Source organism: Sinocyclocheilus grahami, unplaced genomic scaffold, assembly GCF_001515645.1.
Source record: "Sinocyclocheilus grahami isolate Dianchi unplaced genomic scaffold, SAMN03320097.WGS_v1.1 scaffold101.1, whole genome shotgun sequence".
NCBI lineage: Eukaryota > Metazoa > Chordata > Actinopteri > Cypriniformes > Cyprinidae > Sinocyclocheilus > Sinocyclocheilus grahami.
In genome coordinates, this window is record NW_015505280.1 from 79,407 (window position 1) to 86,831 (window position 7,425).

Consider the following 7,425-nt stretch of genomic DNA (forward strand, 5'->3'; position numbering starts at 1 on the left):
GGTAATGGTGCATTAACACCTGTCAACCATGTTGGTACGCAAATGCGCGCTCTGAACTAATTTACACAGCGCATTTCTTATTTTGGTCACGCCGGCAGACCACTTATGTGCACCCCTATTATGGTGTACATCTACCATTTCTGTCAAAGGTTAAAGTGTGTAATTTAGGTGTCTTAATCCTCATTAAGTGTGAACCTGAACAGACCCAAAGCGATGGTCTGATGTTAATTCTGTCTTATGCAGATGATCCCAGCATACATTTCCATGAGTGTCTGGGGCTTGAGCATAAGGAATATTCCAGATCCACGGTTGATCTGCAAGAAGAAAACACAACTGAAATGCAACAGCATACATTAATGGAAACCCTAGAGATTTACAGTCTTGGAGTCTGACCTGCTCCAGGCACAGTTCATGATGCTTTGTGATGATGCAAAATTACGTATTTGCCTTGGGCCAACAAAGATTCCCGGTATGGACAGAGGAGAAGGTTCTGACCTTTCCCTGAAGGCTGACCTGCCTTGAGATAGATGCTCACCAGTGGCGTAACTACTGTACTGCAGTGTGTGGACTGTATCAGTACGAAGGATCGTGCACAAACTGCGGTTTACTTAATAATGTATGATAGGATATAGACTTCTGGAGAAGACTGTAGAATGGCAGTATCCATGGTAACCAGCTGACACAACTGGATTCAATCACAAAATAACCCAGCAGTTAAAATACCTCTTAAAAGCACATGAAACAAAACAATGTAGTGAACGAGTCAAATGGTTCACCGTTAAACAGCTTAGATATAATACCTGTAATATGAGAACATTACACTTTATAACTTACGCACAGGAAAATATACTTGTGTCACTTGAGTCACTTGTGATATGAGTTCTCACAGATAACTGGGTGAAATACAGAGGCATACTATAGTCAACCTTCAAAAAGCTTGTCTTATATATACATATTGCTTTAAAAAGTAATACATAACAGTGTTATTTTAGTATAATTGAGATACTATATATTTGTTGTTAATCTTTTGAATTAGTTTTTAAATGTATGTTATTTTCATTTGAATTGTACCTAAAGTTTTAGCAATTTTGTTGTTTCTGTCATTTTTATAATTTTTTAAAAATGTCTATATATATATATTTTTTTTTTTTTTCAGTTTTACTTTTAAGTTTTTTTACTAAATGAACAAACGGTGCAGGATGAATTATGCATTCAAGTTTAATACTTAAAAGTTAGGGGTTTGTTCAGATTCCTAAGCCCGAGTATGAGCAATAGTAATAACAATGATTGGTGCAATAATTTCAAGACCGTTCAATAATGACAGTTTTCATCTAACAGCAGGAACACACAGTAGTAGGGCTACACAAACAGTCACATCCAGGCTTAACTGTTGCCTGGAACAGCACCAATATATGTGAAGACGAAGGGAAGCAAAACTAATCATCATAACCATCTATGGTTTGTCTTTATGGCAGAATGGGTGCATAAAATGGCATGCAATTTACCAAAATGATTACTGAAAATGAACAAGAATGACACACTTCTGACATGATCTGTTCTTGCACATTAAAAAAGCATTCTTAAAGAACAACCTCATGTTTTTGGAAGGAAGAGTTCTCCTAAAAATGAACATTACCCAGTATAAACTTACTTCACAGCTGTGGTCACCATTCACTTTCTTTGTATGGAAAATTGCAGCTTGGACATTCTTCTATAAATGGATCCAAAATTCATTCAAATACATGAGGGTAAATAGATGACAGAATTAAAATTTTTTGGTGAACTATTCTTATAATGGCGTTCTTAAACAGCACTCAAAGGTCTCCTCACTGAATTAAAGAACTAGACTCAAGTAGCTACCGAGTAGCGGTCCATTAATTCACAATGGCTGGTCCTCCCTCTTTAGCCGGGAGCCGAGACTGAGCCTGTTTGAAGAGTAGAGAGTGATGAGAAGTTCTGAGCTGAAATGAATCTATCCTTTTCTCATCACTGAGCAGAAGCATCAGCAAGTCAGGTCGGAAATAGAAATCTGTTAAGTTTGTCTTAATATAGAGGTGAAGGTACTCTTTGAGGTATACATTTGAGTCTGTCACTGGGTTCGGTCTGTATTAATATCGCAGGTGTTGACAGCAGGAGCGCAGGTGAAATGAACTGTGAGAGTGAGCATGACAGATGCTCTTGTTAAAGAAACCATAATAACTATAATATCCCCTTCCCCTTAAAAGAAGTCATATTTGAAAAAATCCTTTTAGACATAAAATAATACATAAAATAAGAAACACTTTACAACTAAAACATTTACTCATCCTTTAAAATGACAAAATGTTATATGAAGTTATGTCAAACTTTTTTTTTTTTTTCCTCCCACACCCTCAATAATTTAATGTATAAAAACATTTCACTTTTGAGCTTTTTAATCTCAACCATGATTTATAATACTTTAATTAAATCAGAAAAAAGACAATAAAACTATACTATGATGATAATATAGATAATATAGATATTTAAATGTTTATTTTTGGAATTGAAATAATATTTTGGCATTACAATAATGAGTATTAGGGTGGAAATGTGTTTTTGAAAATTGCATTATAAAAATGTCACAATGCAAAAAATCTTAAAGGTCCTAAAGTAGGCCTAATTTTTCTTAAAAACTATAACCTCTTATTTATTTTATTCAATTTTGGGGTGAAGTATGACCTGGATATCATCTTAAGTTCTAAAACGTTTTTTTCCTATATGAGAATTAGCTGTTTTTCCAAACTGTTCAATTCTAATTTTTAAAACGGATTAGTTTGGAACTTCAAAAATGATTCATTACTATTAACTCAACCCCATGCTGGCAAGCAGAGCATCTGACAGAAATAACACTCAAGACAAGATTACTTCCAAGCAAAGAGCTATGCAAAAATGAAATCAAGTGCAAAAGAAAGTCTCTTTACCTGAACATTTTAATGTATTTCCTTTTGTGTGAAGAAGGTCAGGTATGGAAGAGCTGTTGCCATGGTGCATGCAGAGAAGTTTGCAATTGCACATTTGCTTTGTAAAGCCCAGGGTTATCTGTCTGTTTCCTAAAAGCTTTAATTATAGGTCTTAAATGGCCTTCTGGGTATTATGTAGTCTGCTGTATAGTGTAATAGTAAAGCTTTGGGTGGCTTGAAGAGGCAGAAACGCTTGTGTGACTCCATTGCAGTTAATTGTTACACACACAGTTATGTAAACGATTGACACTGGAACAGATCCAGTGGGAAATTGAATATCACACGAGTGAGTATCAACAAGGACAGTGACACAATGCATTTGATTTGATTGGATAAGTAATCATCTGTAGGAAATGAAGTGCCTCTATTAAGCATTTGCACACAGATAGTAGAGGCGAGACACTACGAAAGGCAAGAAAAACAAACCAAAAAAATAATATAAGTCAGACATAAATGCAATTCAGGGCAAGCTGGGAGATACTCTTCAAACGGCATGTCATCAACTTGGAATTGCATTTTAACCTAATTTGTGTACAAACATTTGGCAGTCTGATTAAATATTAGTTAAAAAAAATGTTAAAATCAAAAGTATTATATAAAATTAAATATAAATACACTACAGTTCAAAAGTTTGGGTCGGTAAGATTTTTAAAATGTATTTGAAAGAAGTCTTATGTGCTAACCAAGGCTGCATTTATTTAATAAATTATTATAATTTACTGTTTTCAATTTAAAATAACTGTTAAAATGCTCCTGTGATGGAAAAACTGAATTTTCAGCATTTCTATCAGAAATCATTCTAATATTCTGATGTGGTACCAGCTTAATATTTCTGTGGAAACTGTGATCCATTTTATTTTAAAATTATTTGATGAATTGAAAGTTCAAAAGAACAGCATTTATTCAAAATAGAAATCTTTTGTAGCATTATAAATGTCTTTACTGTCACTTCTGACCAATTTAATGCATCCTTGCAAAATAAAAGTATTAATTTCTTTAAAAAAAAAAAGTACTGATCCCAAGCTTTTGGTAGTATATATCCTAAACATTGCAGAAACAAGTATGATATTCCAAACACAGAAAAAAAGAGCGCCAAAACATAATTTACTGCTAAAAACACATTGAAACCACACTGATGCATCATAATCAGTGCAGAACCCCCAGCTCACTAAACATACAGAGAAGCCCGCCCATTTTTCTCTTGATCTGCAGGCCACGCCCACTCATCCCACTTCATGGCTGAAGCCTCTGTTATCAAAAGACCTGCGCTGCTATGGCAACCACAGAGCGCTTCTGCCTCAGTTCATAAACTGATGACACCCTTGGTTTCAACAGTACCATTGATTGCCGACTCCATTTTCTCACCATGATTAAAGGTCATCAAACTGTTGTTTCAGGGGCAAGGCCCGCTGTTTTCATTTTCATTTACTAAGAATGTGGCGCCGATGACAAATGGATTTTCTCTGCAATTCTAGGGCTGAGCAATCAAACGGTCTTTGACAGAGGCTGACATAAATACTAGTGATTCCTGACGTTATCAGTAGCATGTCAGCTAGTGGATATACCCAGAAACAGAATAAAATAATCATATAAGCAATCTCAAAACATAGTAAAAACTGAAAATCGAAGAAAAGAACAATCACACGTTCAGTCAGTCTGGTATGATCTATTTTCAACATTAGGAGCCATGACAACATCAAGAGTTCTATTTTTCTCTGCAAAATGCTGTACCTAATACCATAATTCAGAACCTATAATTTTAAGTTTGCCCCGCAAGTCATGGTTAAATATCATGGCACTTCCAACAAAGGAATGACATTTCTTGCACCCTTTCCTATGAGCTTGGGTTAAAAAATGGAGATAAGTATGAAATGACATACTGTGCTTTCCCTAGAACTGGATTTGGACTTTAATATAGGTTTCATAAAACAATAATTGCATAAATATAAATTAAAATATATATATATATACTGTATATAAAAAAAGTTTTAAAACATTATCTAATATTTTCATTGTTTTAACACCAAGTTATCACACTAATCAATGTGAAATCTCTTTTTTTTTTTGACAGCATGTGTTGAATGCAAAAATGGTGAAATATCCCTGTAAGCTTCCTGCCTCTGAATCTATGTATTTGCACAGAAGTCTCAACCACAAAACACTAATTACCCAGCAGATGATAATGAGTTAATTTAATGTCATCAGTATGTCCTGCGGGCTATAGTTTGGGTTCATCTGCAATTATGCTGTCAGTCAAAACAATGCCATATACCTGACTGCCATATACTTATTTACATAAAATGGCAGGCTTCTCGTTTATACATACTGGCCTACGGGAAGCTGAAAAGTAAAATCCTTTTTCTTCTTATATACATACATACACATACATACATTCATATAACTATTCATAAAAAAACTGTTGTGTTTAAAAAATAAAATAAATGACCTCATTAATCGACTAGCTAGATGAATGAATATTTTATTTTTTGATTTTTGATAAATGCTTTATTAAATGAGAACATGAGAGAATTTGGGTGGCAGTAAATGTCATGTTTCCTCATTATTAATTCTACTTGATGGCTCAGAGCACACCACTGTGCAGCAAATTAAATGGCTATTAATTGTGTCATGCACACCCCTTGTGCTTCACTGCTGTTAGCTATTAAAATATGCACTTTGCCATCTTTGAACACCTTGTTCATCACATCCAGTGATGTACACTCGAGAAACACACTTATTCTTTATGCGGAGGACTGCTAGAATTAAGCAGAATGTAAGTGAGCTACAAAATGAATAAGTGTTGGAGTGAAAGAGCAAATTAAGACACTTGTATAAAAAATATTTATTTATTTAGCCTGGATACTGGCCTGCCCTGCAAGCTTTCATTTGCTGTTTTGTGTTGTGCATTTAATATCTACAGTGTGTTTCCTGAGCAATCATTTGAACTCTGAATTTCAAAGTAAAGGTTAACCTTTCTTCAAGCGATGATTCAGTGTACTTTTTACGCATTAAGCAAACCTTTAAACTTTGATGCAAATGCCTCATTGAAGTGTAAAGCTGTCATTTTTAATATGTGTGGCTGTTCAGAGTTCAGAAGAACATCTATGACATTTTAATGAAGGTTGGAACTACAAATAATCTTAGTCAAGTTACTTTTGGGGAATGACGCATTGTTCAGTCTCACCTTTGCTTGAGTAACGCTGAGGTGGGAGGTCAAAAGGCACTGGGAAACCTTTGGAGGAGCTGGAGGCCGGAAACACATTCTTCTCCACAGGAAATGTGCTCATATTCTACACAGACAAAGAGAAAGCACATGTATTCATGCTCAGTAGGGATGTGCAAATCTGTTTATGTTCAGAATCAACCAGTCTGATATTACCAGTCTGATATTCAACATAAATAGGCAAAATATAAATTACATAATCATTTATCACACAAAATTGTCACTGTTCACACACAAAAATGGAAATTATAAAAAGATGACCAGCAACACTTCAGGAGAGGCTGCATCTCAGAATTAATTTTTCATTGCAGAAAAATATTTTTTATATATAAAAAAAAAATATATATATATATATATTTTTTTTAATAAATAGTCACTAATTGACCAGTTGGTTGTCAGATGACTAGTTGACTAGTCAATCATCCTGCCCAACCCTAATGTCTAAAGATTTAGTTAAGAATAACTAGGATCCTACAAAAAAAAAGTTCACCCAAATAAATAATTATATGTGTAATAAGAAGTACAATTCTGAAATATGTGGCAAAAACACAACAGCATTTACATAAAAAGAACCAGTGCATTATTCACATTGTCCAAAAAAAAAAAAAAACCATTGAAAGTCCCATTTATTTTAAGATATGCTATGACTTCCATAAACTGATGGAGATGATGGAGACAACACATGACAAAAGTGCTCGTCCAGCTCTAATGAGAATGTGTGCATTTACTCATCCTGTTTTCTGTGGAAAAAGCCAGAGGGGAGCAGGGCTGTTCTGAGGGAAGCTAAACTCTCATTTGTGTGGTGGGCAACTATGCATGATGATGGAGGGGGCTGGATAGATGTAAAGGGCAGTGGGGAATATATCACCCAGACTCAGACAGCTAAAGCTTTCACAAAACCCAGAGAGATGCAGCAGGTCCAGGCAGCACACAAACACTGTCCTGCTATTTGTGAAAAAAAAAAACGGGAATATGGAAGGCATCTGGGGAAGTTTAGCAAGCTTTTTACATACATTTACATTTAATCATTTAGCAGACACTTTTATCCAAAGTGACTTACAAATGAGGAGAATAGAAGCAATTAAACTAACATTTAGAACTCTTAACCATTGAGATTAATTCAAGATTTAAGACCACCAGCACTGACCTCCATGTTTTATATATATATATATATATATATATATATATATATATATATATATATATATATATATATATATA

General features: G+C 34.4%; 1 pseudogene; it reads right to left on the bottom strand.

Moving 5' to 3' along the window:
• Positions 1-183: 183 nt before the first annotated feature.
• Positions 184-7,425, bottom strand: part of LOC107588286 (tyrosyl-DNA phosphodiesterase 1-like) — a 29,254-nt pseudogene continuing 22,012 nt past the window's right edge.